Consider the following 21,988-nt stretch of genomic DNA (forward strand, 5'->3'; position numbering starts at 1 on the left):
ATATATATATATATATATATATATATATATATATATATATTACAGAGAAAAAATTCATAAAAATACAATCTTTCCTTTGGGAAGAAAAGTACAACCATGATCACATATTTTGCAAGTGTCATTCAATGTTTCTCTTTCAATGAGAAAAGTACTCTGCTAAAAGTGATAGTAAAAAGCAGTATGTCCGAAGGACAGCACGTAACAGACACATATAAAAAAAATACGGGCATGAGAAAAAAAATCATGTCTCCTTCAAGTGACCATTCATCTCTTTCCAGTCAGACCATTCTCGTCTCTTCCTGCCAGTTTGAGAAAAAAATGCTCTGCAGTGTCCATTAAATTTTTTAATAAATGGTACCCACTGCCTATTCTTATCAATTCCTGCGATTGTTCCACCAGCACATGCCATGTTTAACATCAGCATCAGTAAGCTGACAAGTTTGCCACCATCCGTGAACAAGTTTGTAGTTAATACTTAGTTAGTGCTAAGCTTCTGTACAACGACATGTTTTGGTTAATGCATATTTAGTGTCATGTTACCATACGGTAACACGTCTTCAGTCAACGCTCAATCAGCAGCATGTCGCAGTCCTGCAACACATTGTCATCCATCAACACACTTCTCTTTCTTTTTTTTGTATACGGTAAAGATTTATTAATTAGGTAACAAGAAGGTACCAAAATCAAAAGTTAAAAAAAGACTGCTGGAATTATTCATACATCAATTACAACATCTCCTTAGCTGCTCCAAAAACTCCATATATTAATCTATATTATCAAGGAGACTAATTTTACACCAGCAAACAAACTATGTAAACACTTAATTTAACTCTAGAAATATGGTCTTTTTGCCCATCAAAACAAGCTTTATTTTTTCTAGCCAGAAAGTCTAGAATATGCACAAAGGTATAATTCTCCATATTTGCTTCAAAGCTTTGTGTCTATTGTGCTATCAACTCTCCAATAATTCCTTCACACGCAGAGGCATGATCGAAGATACCTCGCAAATACTGAAGAAAAATTTCCAACATTGTCTAGCTATTCTGCAATGCAAAAGAAGGTGATTCACAGTCTCCAACTCTTCTTCACATATATAACATTGATTACTTAGTGCAAAACCCTTTTTCTGAAGATTATCACGAGTAAGAAAAGCTCCCCATGCTACAATCCTACCAAAACAAGCTATCTTTATAGGAGCTTTAGTTCTCCAAATCCCTTTCCAAGGCCAACTTGAATCCCAAAATCTTGTTTGCTTGATTAGAAGGTCATAACACTTTTTTACTGAAAAGGTTCCATCATTACTAGCTATCCATACTAGTGAATCCCCTTTACTCTGATCAATGTGGGTATAATCCAGTTGAAGGAGCAATAGACAAAAGTCGTCAATTCCCCAATCATTCAAATTCCTTGTAAAATTCATATGACATCCCGTGTTGGAAGAAAATTCAGCCAGAACTCCATCTTTGTTATTGCAACAACTGAAAAAAAAGGAAATTTTTTTTTCAAGCACTCATCACCCGTCCATAAGTCAGTCCAAAATCTTATTTTAACTCCATTGCCAACCTCCAATTCGGTGAATTGTTGAAACTTGACCCATAACTTACAAATCCCTTTCCATACTCCCCCTCTAGTGTATGAAATATTTGAAGGGGGATTTCAGCCTTGTCTGCTGCCATAGATTGCTTCAATTATTTTGATTCAGACTGCCCCTTCGTTCCTGCTAAATCTCCTAAACCCTGCTTTTATTGTGCAATCTCAAGTTCCTAATTCACAATCCACTCCCTTCCTGTGCACTAGTGACCACTTGCCATCCAACTAAGCGAAACTTTTTGTTGCTACGATTTCCTTCCCATAAAAACTTATTCGTCATAGAGTTCATCTTTCTTCCAATTGGATCAGCCATAGCAAATAATGACATTAGATAGGAAGACATACTATCTAAACAATGTAGTTTAGATAGCATCACGTGATTAATTTGCCACACATAGCCCAGCGCTCTCACCATCGATATTGACATTCAGTAATCCTTTACCAGTCAACACAATTGGTGGCATGTTGTTGTCCAACTATACATCGCCTTCCAATAACATGTTTCTACTCAGGATGAAATGAGCTCCACAATGTTGTCAGGGCTATGGCATTATTTCGTTATCAGAGCCACAAATTATTTGTAACTCGAGTCGCTTCATGGGTCATATTAAAATATAAGATAATTAATGGCATGGCAATAAATGCACCGCTATTAAAGTCAGTATCAGTGCTATAGTAGTAAGTTGTTTAATAATTGTATAAATATACCAGTACCAAAATTAAAGCATCTAATGCACTGCAGTCAATCTTTTATCAAGCTCATATATATTTCTACATTTTCTACAATCTCGCGAAGGTATGTAATCACTATTCCTAGTTGTCGAGTGCTTCCTAACTTTTGACACCTATATCAGGTGGCTCTTATATCTTATTTGCATCAAGAGAGAAACAGTTTTTTGGATAAGCAGTTTAATTGATGTAAGAGGAAAAATTCACATATTCAAGTCGTTTACCAAAAACAACAAGTTAATAAGGATGATATTTGTTCTTTCCTAATTTCCACTTTACCTTAGGTTTTCACAACTAGAAGTGCCAAATCTTGGAAAAATCCATATAATTTTACGCCTCGAATGACAATCCTACTAGAAGTATCAAAATTTAGATCAAAGAGTATGCCCCTCGTCATACCAGATGTAGTATGTTGAGACCATAACTATCATTTTGACACTAAGTTGCTCAGACTCTTCACTTTTGCTACAGCACCCCTGTCAACACGACATGCGAGTGAGATTCATGCCCAATCGGGCCAACCGATTTTAGGTATTTTGACCAAAATTGAAGGAGAAATTTCGGACAGGTTCAATGATTTCTGTAATCAAAACAAAAGCTGAGGTGAAATTAAAGAAAATGGAATAATATAGAAATTTCTTAAGGCACTCCCTTTACATTTATCTCCTTCCAAGATTCTCCTCTTATTAATATTTTCTCCAAAAGTTTTCTACATAACATCTCATAATTTAGGTTTTCTAGCTCTTTTTCCAGCTGAATCCCTGCACCCATATATAAATCCTAAATCTGTATCCCCGAATCTATAAAATTTAGCTCATGAAGGACCCGACCTCTAGATTCATACCCGTATCAAATACCCGCAACTTACAATTGAGGATCAAAGCTCTTGAATGATGAAATTACAAGTTCCCATTCGTAATCATGAAGGATTACTAGGAATACATCATCATAGGCTTAGCTCAAGTGGCAAGGGACTTGTAACTACGTCACATGTTCAACCCCTACATCATGCAAATTAAGCCTAATATTAAAGTGGAAAAGGGTAGATGAACATACCCATTATTTCCAAGTTTTAAAGGTTGTTGTTCATCCTAAGGGTTGGCCCCAACGGAATTCTCGATCATAAGTTTTTCATCAATGCCGAGACTTTATTGAACTAACTACAACTAACGAAATAACAAAAACTAACGAACTAACTAAACTAATGAACTAACTACAACTAACGAACTAACTAAAACTAACGAACTAACTAAACTAATGAACTAACTACAACTAACGAACTAACTAAAACTAACGAACTAACTACAACTATCGAACTAACTACAACTAACAAACAATTTCTCCTTCCTCTAATGCTGAATAGCTCATTGGACCATAAGAAACCATCTAAGACTACTTCATGCCCAATCTCGTTTTGAACCTTTGTATATTATTAACATTTTGAAAAGGCTCCATCAAAACTATGATAGAAAATTTGTGAAATCTGTGTAACATTTGAATTCTATTGAATGAATTTTGAGATCTAATAGACCTCACATTCCAAAACAATGTCTTCATCATCATTTAGACCCAATTATGGTCCCCTTTTGAGGATTAGATCTTTTAGGAAGCACTTCCCCTTTATTTTGGCCTTTAGGAGTTCGTGTTGATGATGGAGAAATGCGTGCATCTTTATAACTTTGATGCTCAATCTGCAAAACTTCTTTATGTTCTCTATCTTCATTTGCATCTTTGTTAACTATTTCTTGATCCTCTGCAGCCCCTAGGTGAGACACCATCTCATGTAAGGTCTGAACCGGTTGTGATTTAACACAAGCCACTTTCAACTCCTAATTTTTTTGTTCCTTCTCCTCCGTATTCACAGATACAGACTCCTGCATATGAGGTGGAAACCACCCCTATTTCGACTCAAAAATTTGTGAAGGAATTTAAAAAGTAGCATTTTCGAGACTATCTTCCGATAGCTTGGTGAAGATATGCTGTTGAGCTAAACCATCAATAATATTGTAATATTAATTTTACAATATTAATTAATAGTAATGAAAAGTATATAAAATATTACGTTACAAAAGGTATAAATTACCTATCCGTTCCAAATTACATTTTTATTAAAGTGTGATGTAATGACTTTTAATGTCATTAAGATTTCATATACGTTTCTTAAGAATTCACTTCTCTTTGAAACTCCTATTTGCAACTCCTATATAAATATGTATTTGGAGTGAGCTTAAAACACCACTACCAACACAAAAAAGAAAAATAAAAAAAGAAAAATATTTCCCTATTTTCTTCTAAATTTTGGGCAATTGGTTTTGGGCTACCTCCAAATTTTCAGCCATGAGTGCACGTGTTTGAGAGTAATTGTGGAACCTTGGAGAGCGACCGACTACAATGATTTGCACCAGAATTGAGCCAAAATCGCTTTCAAGGTAGTGGCTTGCACGACATAGTGTTTGTGCTAAGTTATTTACTCCCCAACAAAATGGTGTAGTCGAACGGAAAAATAGAACCCTTAAAGAAATGATGAACTCTATGCTTTTAAGCTCTGGTCTATCTGACAATATGTAGGGAGAAGCAGTCTTGTCTGCATGTTATATTTTTAATAGAGTCCCGCATAAGTGTCACGACCGGAATCTAGACCCCAGACGAGACCGACGTCGTTGACCTCTCAGAGGTTGCAGACAAGCCTACATACGTCATACTTACTTCATCTAGGTTAATTTTAGCGGAAATTTGAACTTTTTGTTTTCTTATTTCATGCAAAACATATTATACTTAACATCATAATCAAATGAAAGAAGCAGTTCATAATTGCGTTAAACGTATTCTTGCCAAAACGACACCAATACAAAGTCTGAAATGAAATGGGAAATGAAACACTAGTGAAACATGCTCCACTAGCTAAATCCTACATCTAAGCTAGATAATAACGGTAGACATCCTCGAAAGCATGAGGGCCTACCAAGTTCGGATGTAAGTTCCATATCCGGATAGCTGCAACGTCGTACCGTAAGCTCTAACGTCCACCTGTGCCTACACCTAAAAGTAGATATTGTATGGTATTAGTACACACTTGTACTAAGTATGGGTATATGCAAGCACACACCAAGGACATGCATAAGTAAGAATTGCTCTTTCCTAACATCATGATTAATGGAAAGTCAAGTCAGTAGATTTGCCAAATTTGGATTAGGAAAGTTAGTGAACCTGCCAAATTTGGATTAGGAAAGTCATGCCATAAAAGTAGCATGCATCATCATACGTATCGTATTGCACAGAACACATAACGTCTTACACATAACACATAACATCTTGCATATAACACATAACATCTTTTATACCATTCGTTCATATGCCATGAAACTTTGGAATCATGTACTTGACATCAAGACTTCCCAAAAATGAGGGCTCAACATATGAGACCTAAACTAGGGAACCTTCTTTAGCGAACACAGAGTCTGTTTCATTCATTCATACCTACTTCACTTCATATATTCATAAGCTAGTGTAGACACCAGCTACACCTAAGATGTAGTTTAAGACTTTCATCGGGTTCGATGTGCAATGATCAAGAATGACCTAGTGTCATTATTTAAGTCTAGCTCATCTCTTGACTATTCTATCAACACCTTTGGTATCATTCATTTCTTTATGTGCATCATTTGAGGCTGACCTCATTCATTCTTTGGGAACTTTAACTTTAATAGATATATATCATGTGAGCATCATGAAATCCAGCGTCTTCTCCACACCAAAAGAGGTTGAATCACTGGCTAAAGTGACCCAAAACATGCTAGCATATATAGGGGATTGACCCCTGTTAGATTCTTATATTGGCAGTATAGATTCAAAGACTAGGAGATATAAGGAGACCCATACCCAGCATTTCGAACAGTCTCATTTCATGAGAGTTACGTGAACATCCGCCCTTCCTGAAGGAAGGCATCACCGCTCATAGCTAGCCTATCGGTGCTCAGTATAAAGTTCCATTACATTCAACTCATACATCATGGAAGCTGGCTTCTAGCATGATTAGTATTAAGTATGCATTAACTTCAATACTTTCATGAGAGTGTTCACAGAGACTGGTCTCTTCATTAACTTTATACTCTCATAGGTGAGTACGTTTTGGTAACATTTACTTAGGCTCATTGGAGATTGTTCTCATCTTTTACATTAGCCCCATATCATGTTGTCACCACATTCATTAACATTAGCATAATTGCTCTTCATAATTACTCACCCCATTTTTACGTGAATGTTCATTTCCTCAAATGCCAATGCACTTGACCATTTGTGTGTTTCACACTCTTACTTTCCCCTTCTAGGGTTTCATCATTTCATTACATAATAATTATTTCATCATATGCCAATGCACTTGCCCATTTAGTGTGTTTTACGCTCGTACTTAACCCTTCTAGGGTTAGTTCATTTCATTACATACATCTTAGGTTCACTTAATTCTAAACGTATGCTAGACTTATGGGTTTATACATACAAGTCATAAGGCTTCATTAATAGTTTGTTAAGTGACTCATATCTTCCTAAGATTATGTAGTATAAGACTTATGTATCTTGTATGTATGCCAAGATATCGATTCGATCTAAGTAGGTGGCATTATACTTGACATTTAATTCACGTAAGACTTATGTATCAATACAGAAATTTGGGCAAGGAAACCCAAGTTCAAATCCCTTGGACAACACTTACATTTTTCCTTGATTTTATTTTTAGTCATCATGACATTGAGGCCCTAGATCGAGCCCTTAGTTCCTTTTCTTTAGAAACTCTCTCCCTTGGCCGAGGGGTTGTGGGTTCGAACCCCACAGCTCCCTTTTATTTTCCTATTTATTTTCCTTGTCTATTTCGCATTAACCAGGAGGTTGTGGGATCAAACCCCCACAACCTCTCATTATTTTTCTTTTACTCGTTTGAGACTGAGAGGTTGTGGGGTCGAACCCCCACAGCCTTCTTATTTTAATTTCATTTAAATGTTGACTATCTCTGCGTTGGCAGTGAGGTTGTGGGATCGAGCCCCCACTGCCTCACTTTATTTTCTTTCTTATTTTCCCGTTCTCCTTTACTCTCCTTCACAGCCTTGAGGTTGTGGGTTCGATTCCCACGCCTCACATTACCTTTCTTTTATTTTTTTCCTTTACTTCACTCGCAGCCTGGAGGTCGTGGGTTCGATTCCCACGCCTCCCATTTTATTTTATTACTTTTTGTACTCTACATTTTCAGCCAGCATACCCCATATCGATTCCCCCTGACCACATTTCTTTTCTTGCGATTTCAAAGCATTACAGGGGTGAGGTCACAGGTTCGAATCCTGGTGGCCTCATCCCTTTATACTCAATTAAATTTCAGATGTATTCCTCTACATTTAGCCTAAACTAAACTTGTAAGTTTGCTGGAAATTTAGTCATTTTTAAGCTTATTTTTACCATCATTTCACTTGAAATCTTAGGGAATTCATAGATCATCTAACGCTTTTTGGGGTGCATTTTCATAGATTCGTTTAGCCAAAATATTTATACTCAAATCAGACACACTTCCATTTTAATGAACATCACGATTTACATAGGTTTATGCACGTAAAATGACAACCAAAACATTATCAAATTGAAGCCTTAATTCGAGAACCTCATTTATTGTAACACACTTGCACACGCACACACTTGCACATAATTTCGAATACATGGTTGTCTTTCATACGATTTCAAGTACACAAACATAATCATAGTTATCACGAAAACATAACATATACCTAAATCTACCAGCAATCCTACTAAACCTACGATTCATTAGGAGCTAGTGACAGGGGCATGCAAAAGGGGAAACAATCCTAGCTTCCGGATGAATAATATGAACCTTAAGGGGTCTCTTGGGAAAGGGACCAAGAGAGAATAAAACTCATACTTTTTTGACGTTAAACTCGTGACTTGATGCCCAAAAACTTCACCCAAGAACACGTCTAAGCCTCCTCAATATCAACTCCACTCGAATGACAACCTCCCTTAGCCTAGTGTGCGATTAATGTTTGTTTTCTTGTGATTTCGTGAGTTCTTCGAGTGTATGAACTTGAATTATTTTTTTCTGCTTTTGTATCTTATTTTGGCAGGAAAATACGTGAGAAAGAATAAGAGAGATTGAGTGTGAGAGTGAGAGTGGAGAGATAAACGTGAGAGAGTAAGAGTTGTAGGAGGCTTAGGCGTCTAGTTTTAGAACTTAGTCAATTTTTAATAAAAATATGATTTCTATTTTATTTTAAATCAGCTAATGCATAAGAATTATTAATTAATTACATTAATTCAATAGCTTAAATAAAAATCACTTTAATTCATTGCTTCCACCTAGGTTCGAACACGGGTGGAGCAAAACTTCACCTCATGAGCCTATTTTCGGCCCCCTCTCCCAAAATTGCCCTTTCACCTTATTAATTAGAAAATTAATTACATATTTAGATTAATTACGAAACTACCCTTCGCCAGGAAAAAGACCATTTTACCCTTAGACCCTTCAACCTAAGATTTCCTCTTTTTAAGTCTGGTTAAAGAGTTGGACCTAACCTTTTCAAGCTCAACTAACTCCCCAAGTTAGTTGGCTTGGCTGTAGCAAAGGTTCCGAGGTCTGGTTCTACGCGCATCAGTCCGTGTGAACTCTGGTCTAATCATAGGCATTCTTGACACATTAAACATTTCTTATCTTATCCATTTTTAGGGTTGTTACAATAAGAAGTAGACAAGACCTCATATGCGTTGTGGAAAAGATTTACTCCTAACTTGAAATTTCTGAAAGTGTAGGGTGTTTGGCTAAGGTTGGTCTACCTGATTTTAAACGAGTAAATCTTTGATCTAAGACTTTTGATACAGTCTTTATTGGTTATCTCAAAATAGTGTTGCATATAGGTTTATGTTTCTAAGTGACCATTCTATTTGTGAATCTAGAGATGTAGAATTTTTTGAGCATATTTTTCCCTTGAAAAATAATGTGCCGAGTGATGTGAAAAATAATGCTTCTACATCTATGTCTATTGATTCTCATGTTGTACCTTCTTCTAAAGTTATTTATAATGAACATGAAAAAGAACTTAGAAAGAGTAAGAGACGTAGAATCGAGACAAGTTTTAATCCTGATTTTATCACTACTTTCTTAACTGAAAATTTTGATATTAATGTTTTAATGATGAATTAGTGTCTATCTATTTAATAGAAGAAGATCCTAAGACTTATGATGAAGCAATGAGATCAATAGATGTTATATTTTGGAAAGAGACTATTAAAAGTGAATTAGACTCTATAGTTTCTAATCACACTTGGGACTTATATGATTTACCTAAAGGTTGTAAGACCAGAAGTAGCAAGTGGATATTTAAGAAGAAATTGAGACCTGATGGTACAATTGATAAATATGAGGCTAGACTTGTGATTAGGGGTTTTAACCAAAAGAAAGGTGTTGATTACTTTGATACTTATTCTCCTGTGACTAAAATAGCGACCATTAGAACTCTTATTGCTTTGGACTCTATTCGCGACTTAGTGGTACATCAAACGGATGTCAAAACAAAATTTCTAAATGGTGATTTAGAGGAAGAGATCTATATGACTCAACCTGAGGGTTTTGTGGTTTCAGGACAAGAGGATAAAGTATGCAAATTGAGAAAGTCTTTGTATGGACTAAAACAAGCACCTAAGCAATGGTATGAAAAATTTAATATCACACTAGTGGATAATGACTTTGTTGTAAATTCATCTGATACATGTGTTTATTCTAAGATGATAGGTTCAGATTGTGTCATTATACATTTATATGTAGATGACATGTTAATCTTTGGTCCTAATATGAATGTTACTAATGAGACCAAGAACTTTTTATCATCTAAATTTGAGATGAAAGACCTTCGTGAAGCAGGTGTGATTTTGAAAGTTAAAATCAAAACAACTGCTAATGGTTTCTCTTTGTGTCAGTCTCATTACATTAAAAAGATGTTGAAAAAGTTTGATTGTTTTGATGTAGTTACAGTGAGAACTCCTTATGATCCTCACATACACTTGAAAAAGAATAAAGAATCTAGTATTTCTCAAACTGAATATGCTAAAATAATTTGGAGTGTTATGTTTCTCAAACTGATATAGTTTTATTGTTGGTAGATTGAGTAGATATACGCATAATCCCAATAGTGAGCACTGAAATGCTCTTCATCGATTGCTAAGGTATTTGAGAGGTACTATGGATTGGTGTTTGCATTTTAACAAATTTCCTGTTGTTTTAGAAAGTTTTTGTGATGCAAATTGGGTAACTGACAATGATGAAGTTAGCTCCACCAGTGGCTATGTTTTTACTTTGGGTGCAGGTGTTATTTCGTGGAAGTCTTTCAAATAGACTTGTATAGCACGTTCTACCATGAATTCTGAATTCATTGCTCTCGAGTTGGCAGGGTAAGAAACTGAGTGGTTGAGAAATCTTTTGGCGGATATGTCTTTGTGGGAAAGACAAGCATCACTAGTCTCTCTTCACTGTGACTCACAAGCAGCAATTGGAATTGCCAAAAATAGTGTGTACAATGAAAAAAAGAGACATATTCGCATCAGACATGGTGCAGTTAAACAGTTGTTAAAACTGGGTGTTATTTTCTTGAAATACGTAAGGTTCGAAAGAAATTTGGAGGATCTTATGACCAAGGGCTTGACAAGGAAAATAATCCTTGAAACGTCGAGGGGGATGAGGCTAAAGCCCATTGATTTAGGTAATGTGGTGGACCTGTTAGGCCTCAATATACACCACATTTTATATCTTTATGACGTGAGACACTATTTTATAAAGTTGAACTTATTTTGCTTTTAATGATTCTATAGTCGTAAGTGGTCTATTTGAGATAGACTTGATGGAGTCACCTACGTGAGTGTAAAGGTGTGGTCGCCTGTCATGAAAGAATTAATCGTCTTTCTAGAACACTCATAAAACCTAAGGTGTGTGCATGACCATAAAAGCACTTTGTTCGTATCATGGAGGTTGCTTAAAATTTAAGGATATAGTATTTGTTATGGAGGTCTCAATTAATATACATTCAGTTCAAGAGTACTCCACTTTGGATATTGAGTTGTTGCTCCATTTCACTATGTGTTAATTCAAATCGAAAAATATTGACACTTAAGTACATATTTCTTCTTTTTGCCCAAAATTTGTTCTTACTCTTTATCTTTGCATTAGTGGGGGATTATAATATCATTTTTACAATATTAATTAAGAGTAATGCAAAATATATAAAATATTACATTACAAAAGGAATAAATTAGTTATCCATTCCAAATTATATTATTATTAAAGTGTGTTATAATGACTTTTAATGTCATTAAGATTTCACATACGTTTCTTAAGAATTCATTTCTTCTATTTGCAACTCCTATTTGCAATTCCTGTATAAAGATGTATTTTGAGTGAGCATAAAACATCACTACCAACAAAAAAAAAAAGTAACATTTCTTCTTTTCTTCTTATCTTATTCTTAGAATTAATTTTGGGCAAACTGGTTTTGGGCTACCTCCAAACTTTCAACGACGAGTGCACATGTTTGAGAGTACATGTGGCGCAGTCACTTACACGACACAGTGCTTGTGCTAAATAATTTATTATTTTATAATTTCATTCTAATATCAATATTGTAATATTTTTCCCTTCTACCTTTACCATCTCCAGATTCACCTCTTTGTTGACCTCTTTATCCATCATCATATTATCTACCATTTGAATTGAAATTCCCTTGTCAATATGATTTATACTCACACTTTGTCACCGCCTTCGATGGCTTCCACTTCACTTGTTAAAGGTTGATCAAATGAATTATAGTTTTGGAGAGTCCCCTCACTGTCCTTATCACTAATTAGCTTTCTTTATAAAATTTCTATCAGTGGGCATCCATTTGCTCCTTTACAAAAAGAAGTTTGTATGTATGTTGGGATAAGTCTTGGTAGTCAATGGTGGAAAATTAATTGATGAACAAGGATCCAGTCCACCCATAGCCGCAAGGTTATATAATTATTTGAACTCTTTTATTTTTTTTATGTTAAATGAGTTTTGCGTGTAATTAATATAATAAACTATACCACTATTTATTTTAATAGACTATACCGCAAGGTTATATAATGTATACTAAATTATAATTTAAATTTTTTAGTTAGCATATAAATAGACATTTTGTAAAGAACTTGTTATAAACTATACCACTATTTATTTGCATTAAAAAAAAATAATAAATAAAATAAAAATTGGATGGCATAGTCTGGCATACTTACTCGCAGAATATTTCCGTAACAAACTTTCTAAAGATGGTTATTATAACATTATTAAAACATGATAAACAATTATAATCAACAAGAGATTATTAGAAATAAAGCAGTTTAGCTACCCATCAATGTAAATGAGTATACCTGTTTCTGTAGGTTTGTCATCACTATCAATTGTTGACGAACATTTTACAAAAGAATTTTATTTTTTATATATAATATATATCATGCTTCATGAGTATAAAAATATACAGACTTCAATTAATTAAATGCAAACACAAATTTTAATTTTTTTTTGAAAAAAAATGTTTATGTACTATATAACAGTCCACATGTAAACAGCAAAATAAATTGACTTTGATTTTTATTTTAACCAAGAATACGTTCAAGTTTGGTCTAGAAAAATACAAATTTCAATTGATATATGAAGAAAGAAGTACCTATTATCACAGAATACAAACACAAATTCTGAAGTCAAAAATATTGTATTATGTTAGATTAAGGTTATTATAATAATATGTAAACAACAAAATAAATTTACTTTAGATTTTTGGTCTAGAAACACTATAAAAAACAGTTTGGTTATATTTGTGAGTGCAAAGGGCTCATATCAAGTGTATTTTATAGAAGGTTCATTGTGAAGAAAACTCATGTTCAAAAGAATAGAACAAAGATGCACAATATAGAGTTAATAATAAAGCCACCAACAGCTATTTAGGGGGCAACTATATCACAAACCCTATGTTATGCAAATTTATCTACCAAATCTCATTCAAAAAATGAGAAATTCTTCACTCTATCCTCTCTCTTTATAATCATAGCCCAATACAGCAACATTTTATCTCAATGTTATATGAGTATGCACTTGAGCCAACGAAACAACTTCACTAAGGTCTGCGTACAGCATACCATCATCACCTAACCCCACTTATGGAATTTCAAGTTGTATGTTGTTGTAAATTAAGAGTCCAAAATGTTGTGACGACTGAAAAAGGCAATAGCTGCAATATAAAATATGAGGCGAGGGTGAAACAACATACTGAAAGGCCTCAGACATCCAAGGAAGGATAAAAGCAGCAAAAACTCTCAAGCCTGGCGAAGGCGAAAGCTCCAAGGCAGCCACTGCGAATATTTTGAGAAACAAGCCTTGGGATTTAACTTCATAGGACAATACAAAAGCTTCTATCAACACTAGTTTTAGGAGTTGCACATACATGTGTGCCATTACCATTGGTCTCTATATCTTTGTGAAGTAAGAGGTAACACCAAGTGACAAGTGCAATTGCTAGTGTGGTAAAAGACAGTATCTAGCACCTACTTTAAGTAGGAGACAATTTAAATTCAAAGATATATGAACAATCTAAAAATGAAGCAACAGGGAAATACTAAAATATAGCGAAAAGGTCTCAGACATCCAAGGAAGGATAAAAGCAGCATATACTCTCAAGCCTGGCGAAGGCGAAAGCACTTAGGCGGCCACTGCGAATGTTTTGAGAAACAAGCCTTTGAATTTATCATCATGGACCAAGAAAAGTAAAAGTTCAATAAAAAAAAAACTAGCACACACTAGTTTTAAGAGGAGTTCCGCATAGAGCAGGATCCTTATAGTTCCTAATAATCATCAAGAATGAACAAAACCACAATTAAAAATTAAACGTAATTTAAAAGCCTCAGACATCCAAGGAAGGATAAAAGCAGCATATGCTCTCAAGCCTGGCGAAGGCGAAAGCACTTAGGCGGCCACTGCGAATGTTTTGAGAAACAAGCCTTAGGATCTATCGTCATGGGCAAAAGATGAAATGTACATCAAGAAAACATAAGCAATTTAGTCCTAAGAAGTTACAAATACAATACTGTTATTATTAGTCTCCTATCCCATCATCACGCAAGAACTAAATCATGCTTAGCCACAGTAAAAAGGCAAATGAACACTAGTCCTCAGAGGATTACACAGATTCATTTCAAGCAAGAATACAATCTATCATAGCTAAAACATGAACAAAGGTAAGAGCCTCAGACATCCAAGGAAGGATAGAAGCAGCATATGCTCTCAAGCCTGGCGAAGGCGAAAGCACTTAGGCGGCCACTGCGAATGTTTTGAGAAACAAGCCTTGAGATATATCATCTTGGGCAAGAGGAAACAGCTCATGAAGGGAAAAAACAAGCAATCAAACACTAGTCATAAGAGTATTACACAGATATTCATCATCATGAAAGAACAACACTAGTCCTAAGAGAATTACACAGATTCATTTTAAGCAAGAACACAATCTATTTTAGTTAAAACTTAAACAAAGGTAAAGAGCCTCAGACATCCAAGGAAGGATAGAAGCAGCATATGCTCTCAAGCCTGGCGAAGGCGAAAGCACTTAGGCGGCCACTGCGAATGTTTTGAGAAACAAGCCTTGAGATATATCATCATGGGCAAGAGGAAACAGCTCATTAAGGGAAAAAACAAGCAATCAAACACTAGTCATAAGAGTATTACACAGATATTCATCATAATGAAAGAACAACACTAGTCCTAAGAGAATTACACAGATTCATTTCAAGCAAGAACACAATCTATCTTAGTTAAAACTTAAACAAAGGTAAAGAGCCTCAGACATCCAAGGAAGGATAGAAGCAGCATATGCTCTCCAGCCTGGCGAAGGCGAAAGCACTTAGGCGGCCACTGCGAATGTTTTGAGAAACAAGCCTTGAGATATATCATCATGGGCAAGAGGAAACAGCTCATGAAGGGAAAAAACAAGCAATCAAACACTAGTCATAAGAGTATTATACAGATATTCATCATCATGAAAGAACAACACTAGCCCTAAGAGAATTACACAGATTCACTTCAAGCAAGAACACAATCTATCTTAGTTAACTTAAACAAAGGTGAAGAGCCTCAGACATCCAAGGAAGGATAGAAGCAGCATATGCTCTCAAGCCTGGCGAAGACGAAAGCACTTCGGCAGCCACTGCGAATGTTTTGAGAAACAAGCCTTAGGATCTATCATCATTGACAATTTGACATAACAAAACAGTTCAGCAAAAACACCAATTTCTTAAAACAATTCAAATTGTACCATCCAATAATGATCAGCAAAACATAAAAATTGTGATGCTGACAAAGTGATGAATGGATTAAATTATCAGGGACTTGTTCATCCCTAAAGCAACTCTTTCATTGCTAGAGAGGCAGACTTAAAGTACAAGATCCCCTGATTTAAGCAAAGAGATTATTTTCATAAAAGCTATGATCTTTAGCCATAAAAATACGAATTTGCTAACATAAATGATAGTTTCAAAAACATAAACATAGCAGAATCACATACTAAAACCAAAATGGAGAAAACCCCAGATAGATTCAACAGCAAAATAACAAAACATGATTATGGTTAGCTCAAAAATGATGGTGTCTCAGACATCCAAGGAAGGATAAAAGCAGCATTAACTCTCAAGCCTGGCGAAGGCGAAAGCTCTTAGTCGGCCACTGCGAATGTTTGAGAAACAAGCCTTAACGATTATCATCATAGACACCATATAATTTAAGATCCTAATCAATCAATTAACCAAAAATTGTCACAATCCCAAACTAAAACAAACATAAAACACAAATTAAAGAACAAAAAAGGGAAAGATCTCAGACATCCAAGGAAGGATAAAAACAGCATTATCTCTCAAGCCAGGCGAAGGCGAAAGATCTTAGACGGCCACTGCGAATGTTTTGAGAAACAAGCCTTAAAATTCATCATCACAGATCAACCCAAAATGCAAAAACTCAATCTAAAACCTTAAACAGAGGAACCCAACATTGAAAAAAAAACCAGCTGCTCCCTCTGCCATCCCAGAGTAGCAAGTCTAATGTATTGACAAGTAAATATAAAATTAAGACCCCTAGATTGAGTTTTTTTCATTTTGAACAAGCGTACAGCTTGGAATCTAAAACCTTATACAGAGAAGCCCTAGATTGAGTTCACAATTAAAAAAAAAAAACTCAATCTTGATTCCATTTACCTATAAACCCAAAAAAGAGGAACCCCACAATGAAAAAATAAAAAAACTCAATCTTGATTTCATTTGCCTAAAACCATAAACTGAGGGAGAAAAGCTTCGACAAGGGAAGGGGTAAGGAATAATGGGCTAGGTTTCTAGTGAAGAACTGCAGTGATGAAATTTGAGAGCAGCAAAGTTTGAATTTATAAAGAGATGACAGAACATTAGGGTTTATAAGAGTTTTTAGGGTTTGCTGTTTATAGGCCTGGGATGGGGGATCCAACAATTGTAGACCCATTTTGGGTCGTGGCCCGGTTTCTATTATTTATATTTATTTTAGATCATTTTTATCAAAGATTTTTTTTTAAAAAAAATGTTGATCAAATAATTTTAATGATAATTAATGTTTGATTATTTTTCAAGTGCATTTTCTGAAATTATATTTTTATTTAAAAAAAAATACTTCTTTTAGCTTTTAAACAATAGATAAACTAATCGACATAATCATATTTTTTTAATCCAAAAAGTAACATTTGCATTTTAAACAGCTCATATGTACGGTTGCAATCAGAATCGATGTTATTAAATCAATAATAAAATAAATAATATAACATCAAAATATTTTCAATTACTTTTTAAAATATAAAAGACAATACTACATGTCCATAAAAACTCCAAAATGTCTACTATGGATGTTTGGTTACTATCTTATACATGACTCTATTTTGAACAATTCATTTTTCTTCTTATATGGGTAAGCATGTCGATCTTTTATTACATAGTTGCAAGATGCACACACATCACTAAATCGAAGATCATGTACTTTCATTTTAGACAGAATGTAGTTAAAGGTCTTTATTAGGCCTAGATCATACACCCTCCTATTCTTTTTATCCAACAACTTGATTTGCATATCATTCACTTAATTATCTTGAAGTGAGTTAGGAGCCTATTTGGAATGAAATCATGATATGATATCATAATATGAAATCATAAGATGAAGTTGAAGTTTTGTTTGAAGTGAGTTAGGAGCCACAATTGTTTATTCAATCTTATCAAATAAACAAAAATTTATAAAATCGCATGATAAATTATTGCAAAGCTATTTGTTCTCCACTAAAATAACAGTTTCATCTAATTTTAATGGTATAGTACATAAGTATGACCCTTAACTTGGCGTCAAATGACAACTATTTTCTTTAACTTTGGGTGTGCACAAGTAGACACTTAAACTTGTATAAAATTGAATAAATGAACACATTCGTCCTACATGACACCCTATATGACAATTTTGTGTCCTACATGTATTATGACATATAGGACATGTGTGTCTACTTGTTCAATTTTATACAAGTTTAAGTATCTACTTGTGCACACTAAAAATTGGAGGGCATGGTTGTCCGTTGAAACCAAGTTAAGGGTCATATTTATATATTATGCCACCTTAAATTGATCAAACTTTAATTCAATAAAAAAAAATTAAACATAAAGTGTAGTGAACTAGTCTTTAATGTAATCTTCTCACATAGTACAGACAATCTCCTCACGTTGAACTTGCATTTCTCGATCATATGACCGAGAAGACGAACCAACATTATTACTTTGAGTTATTTGTGGTCAATATCATTTGCAACTATATTTTCGCGCTCATAGACCATAAATATTTCATCACTCCTTTGGTATTTCGCGAATAATTATGTAACACTATACATGCTATGACAATTTTTACTTGTGTGTCAACATCATATGGTTCATGCCTTGTCTCACTTGTGTGCATTTCGTTTGGTCATGCGATACGATATAGAATCGTGAGATGAAATCAACATTTGAACATGCGATTTCACGTTGATTCCGTCTCATGATATGACATCTCATGATATCATATCATGAGATGGAATACCATATAAATTCTAAATCATGATTTTTGGAGAATATGATATGACATCTCATGATATCATATCATGAGATGGAATACCATATTCTCCAAAAATCATGATTTAGAATTTTTTTTAAGAGAAAATGGCCAAAAGCACCCCCAACTTATTACCAAATTCTTAATTACACACTTACTCTTTACGGGGGTCCTATCACCCCCCCCTCCCCTCCCCTTCCCTCCTTCCCTCTGTTGGGCTATTGCCCATGTTCCAGCCAAAGCCCCATTGCCTAATCCTACTTGGAAAAGGATTGGAATTATTCTCTTTATTTGGTTTCCAATTCTATTAGGAAAAGGATTGGAATAGTAATCCTATTTGTAGTTGGTTTTGGCTTTATAAGGAAAAGCACAACTCTATAAATAGAGAATGGTTTTGAGAGAATAATTAAATTGCTCATTGGTATTGTCTTTGAAAGACATTAGAACATAAGAGAGGTTTTTGAGAGAGCTTTCAACAAGAGAAAAAGAGAGAAAGAAAAGGGTTCTTTTGCTGCAGTCTTTTCTCCGACCAGTCACGTTCAGATCGTGTTTCCCGATTAACTAACCGTTGGAGCGGGCTGAAATTTGGACTGAGTGTCCCTGACATCTTGGTGGTTGATTTGAACGGTGGAGATCGTATCCGGAGGTCAGCAAGATCCTGTTTAGGTCCCGAACAGAAGCTGGGTTTGGGTGGTGTTTCTTTCTATTTATCTTTTGTTGGTTTAGCTATTGTTTGTTCTCTTTTGGCACTTGTTGTGTAGCCATTAGAAGAATATTTGTAACCCTCTTATTGTTATAGTGAAGCAATTCGGATCTTGTCGATCCTGTGGTGTTTACCTTCGGTTTGAAGGGTTTTTCCACGTTAAACTTGGTGTTCTTTATTGTTAGATTTTCGGTTTCATCTTTTCGACACAACAACTGGTATCAGAGCTAAGGAGATTCAACACGATCACTGAAGATGGATAGTTCGAAGCTTGCAATCGAGAAGTTTGATGGATCCGATTTCATTTTCTGGAAGATGCAAATCGAAGATTATCTGTATCAGAAAGATCTTCACGAACCGTTGACCGGGGTGAAGCCGGAATCCATGACGGAGGAGAAGTGAAAACTCAAGGATCGCCAGGCTCTAGGGTTGATCCGGTTGACTTTGTCAAGAAACGTGGCGTTCAACATCGTGAAGGAGAAGACTATGTCCGATCTGTTGAAGGCACTGTCAAACATGTATGAAAAACCATCGGCTATGAACAAGGTATATTTGATGCGTAGATTGTTCAATTTACAGATGTCTGAGAATGGATCCGTTTCTGATCATATAAACGAGTTCAATATGATTGTGAGTCAACTCAATTCTGTGGATATTAATTTCGAAGATGAAATTAAGGNGTATCCGGAGGTCAGCAAGATCCTGTTTAGGTCCCGAACAGAAGCTGGGTTTGGGTGGTGTTTCTTTCTATTTATCTTTTGTTGGTTTAGCTATTGTTTGTTCTCTTTTGGCACTTGTTGTGTAGCCATTAGAAGAATATTTGTAACCCTCTTATTGTTATAGTGAAGCAATTCGGATCTTGTCGATCCTGTGGTGTTTACCTTCGGTTTGAAGGGTTTTTCCACGTTAAACTTGGTGTTCTTTATTGTTAGATTTTCGGTTTCATCTTTTCGACACAACAACTGGTATCAGAGCTAAGGAGATTCAACACGATCACTGAAGATGGATAGTTCGAAGCTTGCAATCGAGAAGTTTGATGGATCCGATTTCATTTTCTGGAAGATGCAAATCGAAGATTATCTGTATCAGAAAGATCTTCACGAACCGTTGACCGGGGTGAAGCCGGAATCCATGACGGAGGAGAAGTGAAAACTCAAGGATCGCCAGGCTCTAGGGTTGATCCGGTTGACTTTGTCAAGAAACGTGGCGTTCAACATCGTGAAGGAGAAGACTACGTCCGGTCTGTTGAAGGCACTGTCAAACATGTATGAAAAACCATCGGCAATGAACAAGGTATATTTGATGCGTAGATTGTTCAATTTACAGATGTCTGAGAATGGATCCGTTTCTGATCATATAAACGAGTTCAATATGATTGTGAGTCAACTCAATTCTGTGGATATTAATTTCGAAGATGAAATTAAGGCGTTGATTTTGATGTCATCTCTGCCCGAGTCTTGGGATACTGTTGTTGCTGCGATTAGCAGTTCCCGTGGATCTGAGAAACTGAAGTTTGATGAAATCCGTGATGTTGTTCTTAGCGAAAGTATTCGCAAACGAGAAGTGGGAGATTCATCGGGCAGTGCTCTCAGCGTTGATCGAAGGGGGAGAAGTAAGACGAAAGGCCAAAATCAACATGGTCGATCAAAATCAAAGAATCGAGGAAAATCCCTGAACAGATCAAACGTGACTTGTTGGAACTGTGGAGAAAAAGGGCACTTTCGGACGAACTGTACAAAGCCAAAGAAGAAACAGAATCAGAAATTTGGAGATGACAATGATTCTGTAAATTCAGCAGAGGACATTGGGGATGCTCTAATCCTTAGTGTGAACAGCCCGGTTGAATCATGGATTTTGGATTCTGGTGCATCTTTCCATTCGTCTCCAAGCAAGGAGTTGTTCCAAAATTTCAAATCTGGAAATTTTGGAAAAGTATATCTTGCTGACAATAAAGCCTTAGAGATTGAAGGAAAGGGGGATGTTTGCATAAAGACCACCTCGGGAAACCAGTGGACATTGGAGGATGTCAGATATATTCCTGGGATCAAGAAAAATCTGATCTCTGTTGGTCAGTTGGATAGCACGGGATATGCAGCAGAGTTTGGGAAAGGTTCGTGGAAGATCGTGAAAGGTGCTATGGTAGTAGCTCGTGGCACCAAATCTGGAACCTTGTACACCACTGCAGGGTGTATAAACATGGCCGCTGCTGCTGAAGGTGCTTCTGGTTCATGTCTGTGACACAACAGACTTGGACACATGAGTACTAAAGGAATGAAGATGCTGGTTGCAAAAGGAGCATTAGAGGGTCTGAAGTCTGTTGATATGGGTCTTTGCGAGAGCTGTGTTATGGGCAAACAGAAAAGAGTAAGATTCACAAAGACTCCTAGAGAGCCAAAGAAAGTGCGGTTGGAAATGGTCCATACAGATGTTTGGGGACCATCTCCAGTATCATCACTTGGAGGATCCAGATTCTATGTTACCTTCATTGATGATTTCAGCAGGAAGGTATGGGTTTACTTCTTGAAGCATAAGTCAGATGTGTTTGCAACTTTCAAGAAGTGGAAAGCTGAAGTTGAGAATCAGACCGGTTTGAAAGTCAAATGCCTAAGGTCTGACAATGGAGGAGAGTATGACAAATCAGAGTTCAAGGCATTCTGTGCAGCTGAGGGAATCAGATTGATGAGAACAGTTCCTGGTAAGGCAAGGCAGAATGGAATTGCTGAGAGGATGAACAGAACATTGAATGAGCGTGCAAGGAGTATGAGGATACACTGTGGGCTGCCCAA

The 21,988-nt window shown here is 35.7% G+C and overlaps 10 non-coding genes and 1 pseudogene across 10 annotated transcripts; all 11 read right to left on the reverse strand.

Moving 5' to 3' along the window:
• Positions 1–1,676, reverse strand: part of LOC107016885 — a 5,945-nt pseudogene extending 4,269 nt beyond the window's left edge.
• Positions 1,677–13,648: 11,972 nt separating this feature from the next.
• Positions 13,649–13,772, reverse strand: LOC114077018. The gene has a single exon (XR_003578113.1). It is a non-coding gene; the product is annotated as a small nucleolar RNA SNORD14 (small nucleolar RNA).
• Positions 13,773–14,005: 233 nt separating this feature from the next.
• On the reverse strand, positions 14,006–14,129 carry LOC114077009. The gene has a single exon (XR_003578104.1). It is a non-coding gene; the product is annotated as a small nucleolar RNA SNORD14 (small nucleolar RNA).
• Positions 14,130–14,269: 140 nt separating this feature from the next.
• Positions 14,270–14,393, reverse strand: LOC114077015. Its single transcript, XR_003578110.1, has one exon. It is a non-coding gene; the product is annotated as a small nucleolar RNA SNORD14 (small nucleolar RNA).
• Positions 14,394–14,612: 219 nt separating this feature from the next.
• Positions 14,613–14,736, reverse strand: LOC114077014. The gene has a single exon (XR_003578109.1). It is a non-coding gene; the product is annotated as a small nucleolar RNA SNORD14 (small nucleolar RNA).
• Positions 14,737–14,906: 170 nt separating this feature from the next.
• LOC114077011 lies at positions 14,907–15,030 on the reverse strand. The gene has a single exon (XR_003578106.1). It is a non-coding gene; the product is annotated as a small nucleolar RNA SNORD14 (small nucleolar RNA).
• A 170-nt stretch (positions 15,031–15,200) lies between these two features.
• Positions 15,201–15,324, reverse strand: LOC114077012. The gene has a single exon (XR_003578107.1). It is a non-coding gene; the product is annotated as a small nucleolar RNA SNORD14 (small nucleolar RNA).
• A 168-nt stretch (positions 15,325–15,492) lies between these two features.
• Positions 15,493–15,616, reverse strand: LOC114077017. Its single transcript, XR_003578112.1, has one exon. It is a non-coding gene; the product is annotated as a small nucleolar RNA SNORD14 (small nucleolar RNA).
• Positions 15,617–15,669: 53 nt separating this feature from the next.
• On the reverse strand, positions 15,670–15,770 carry LOC114076996. The gene has a single exon (XR_003578092.1). It is a non-coding gene; the product is annotated as a small nucleolar RNA snoR99 (small nucleolar RNA).
• A 237-nt stretch (positions 15,771–16,007) lies between these two features.
• Positions 16,008–16,130, reverse strand: LOC114077010. The gene has a single exon (XR_003578105.1). It is a non-coding gene; the product is annotated as a small nucleolar RNA SNORD14 (small nucleolar RNA).
• Positions 16,131–16,230: 100 nt separating this feature from the next.
• LOC114077013 lies at positions 16,231–16,354 on the reverse strand. Its single transcript, XR_003578108.1, has one exon. It is a non-coding gene; the product is annotated as a small nucleolar RNA SNORD14 (small nucleolar RNA).
• Positions 16,355–21,988: the final 5,634 nt, after the last annotated feature.

This window comes from Solanum pennellii, chromosome 4, assembly GCF_001406875.1.
Source record: "Solanum pennellii chromosome 4, SPENNV200".
In the NCBI taxonomy this organism is placed as follows: domain Eukaryota; kingdom Viridiplantae; phylum Streptophyta; class Magnoliopsida; order Solanales; family Solanaceae; genus Solanum; species Solanum pennellii.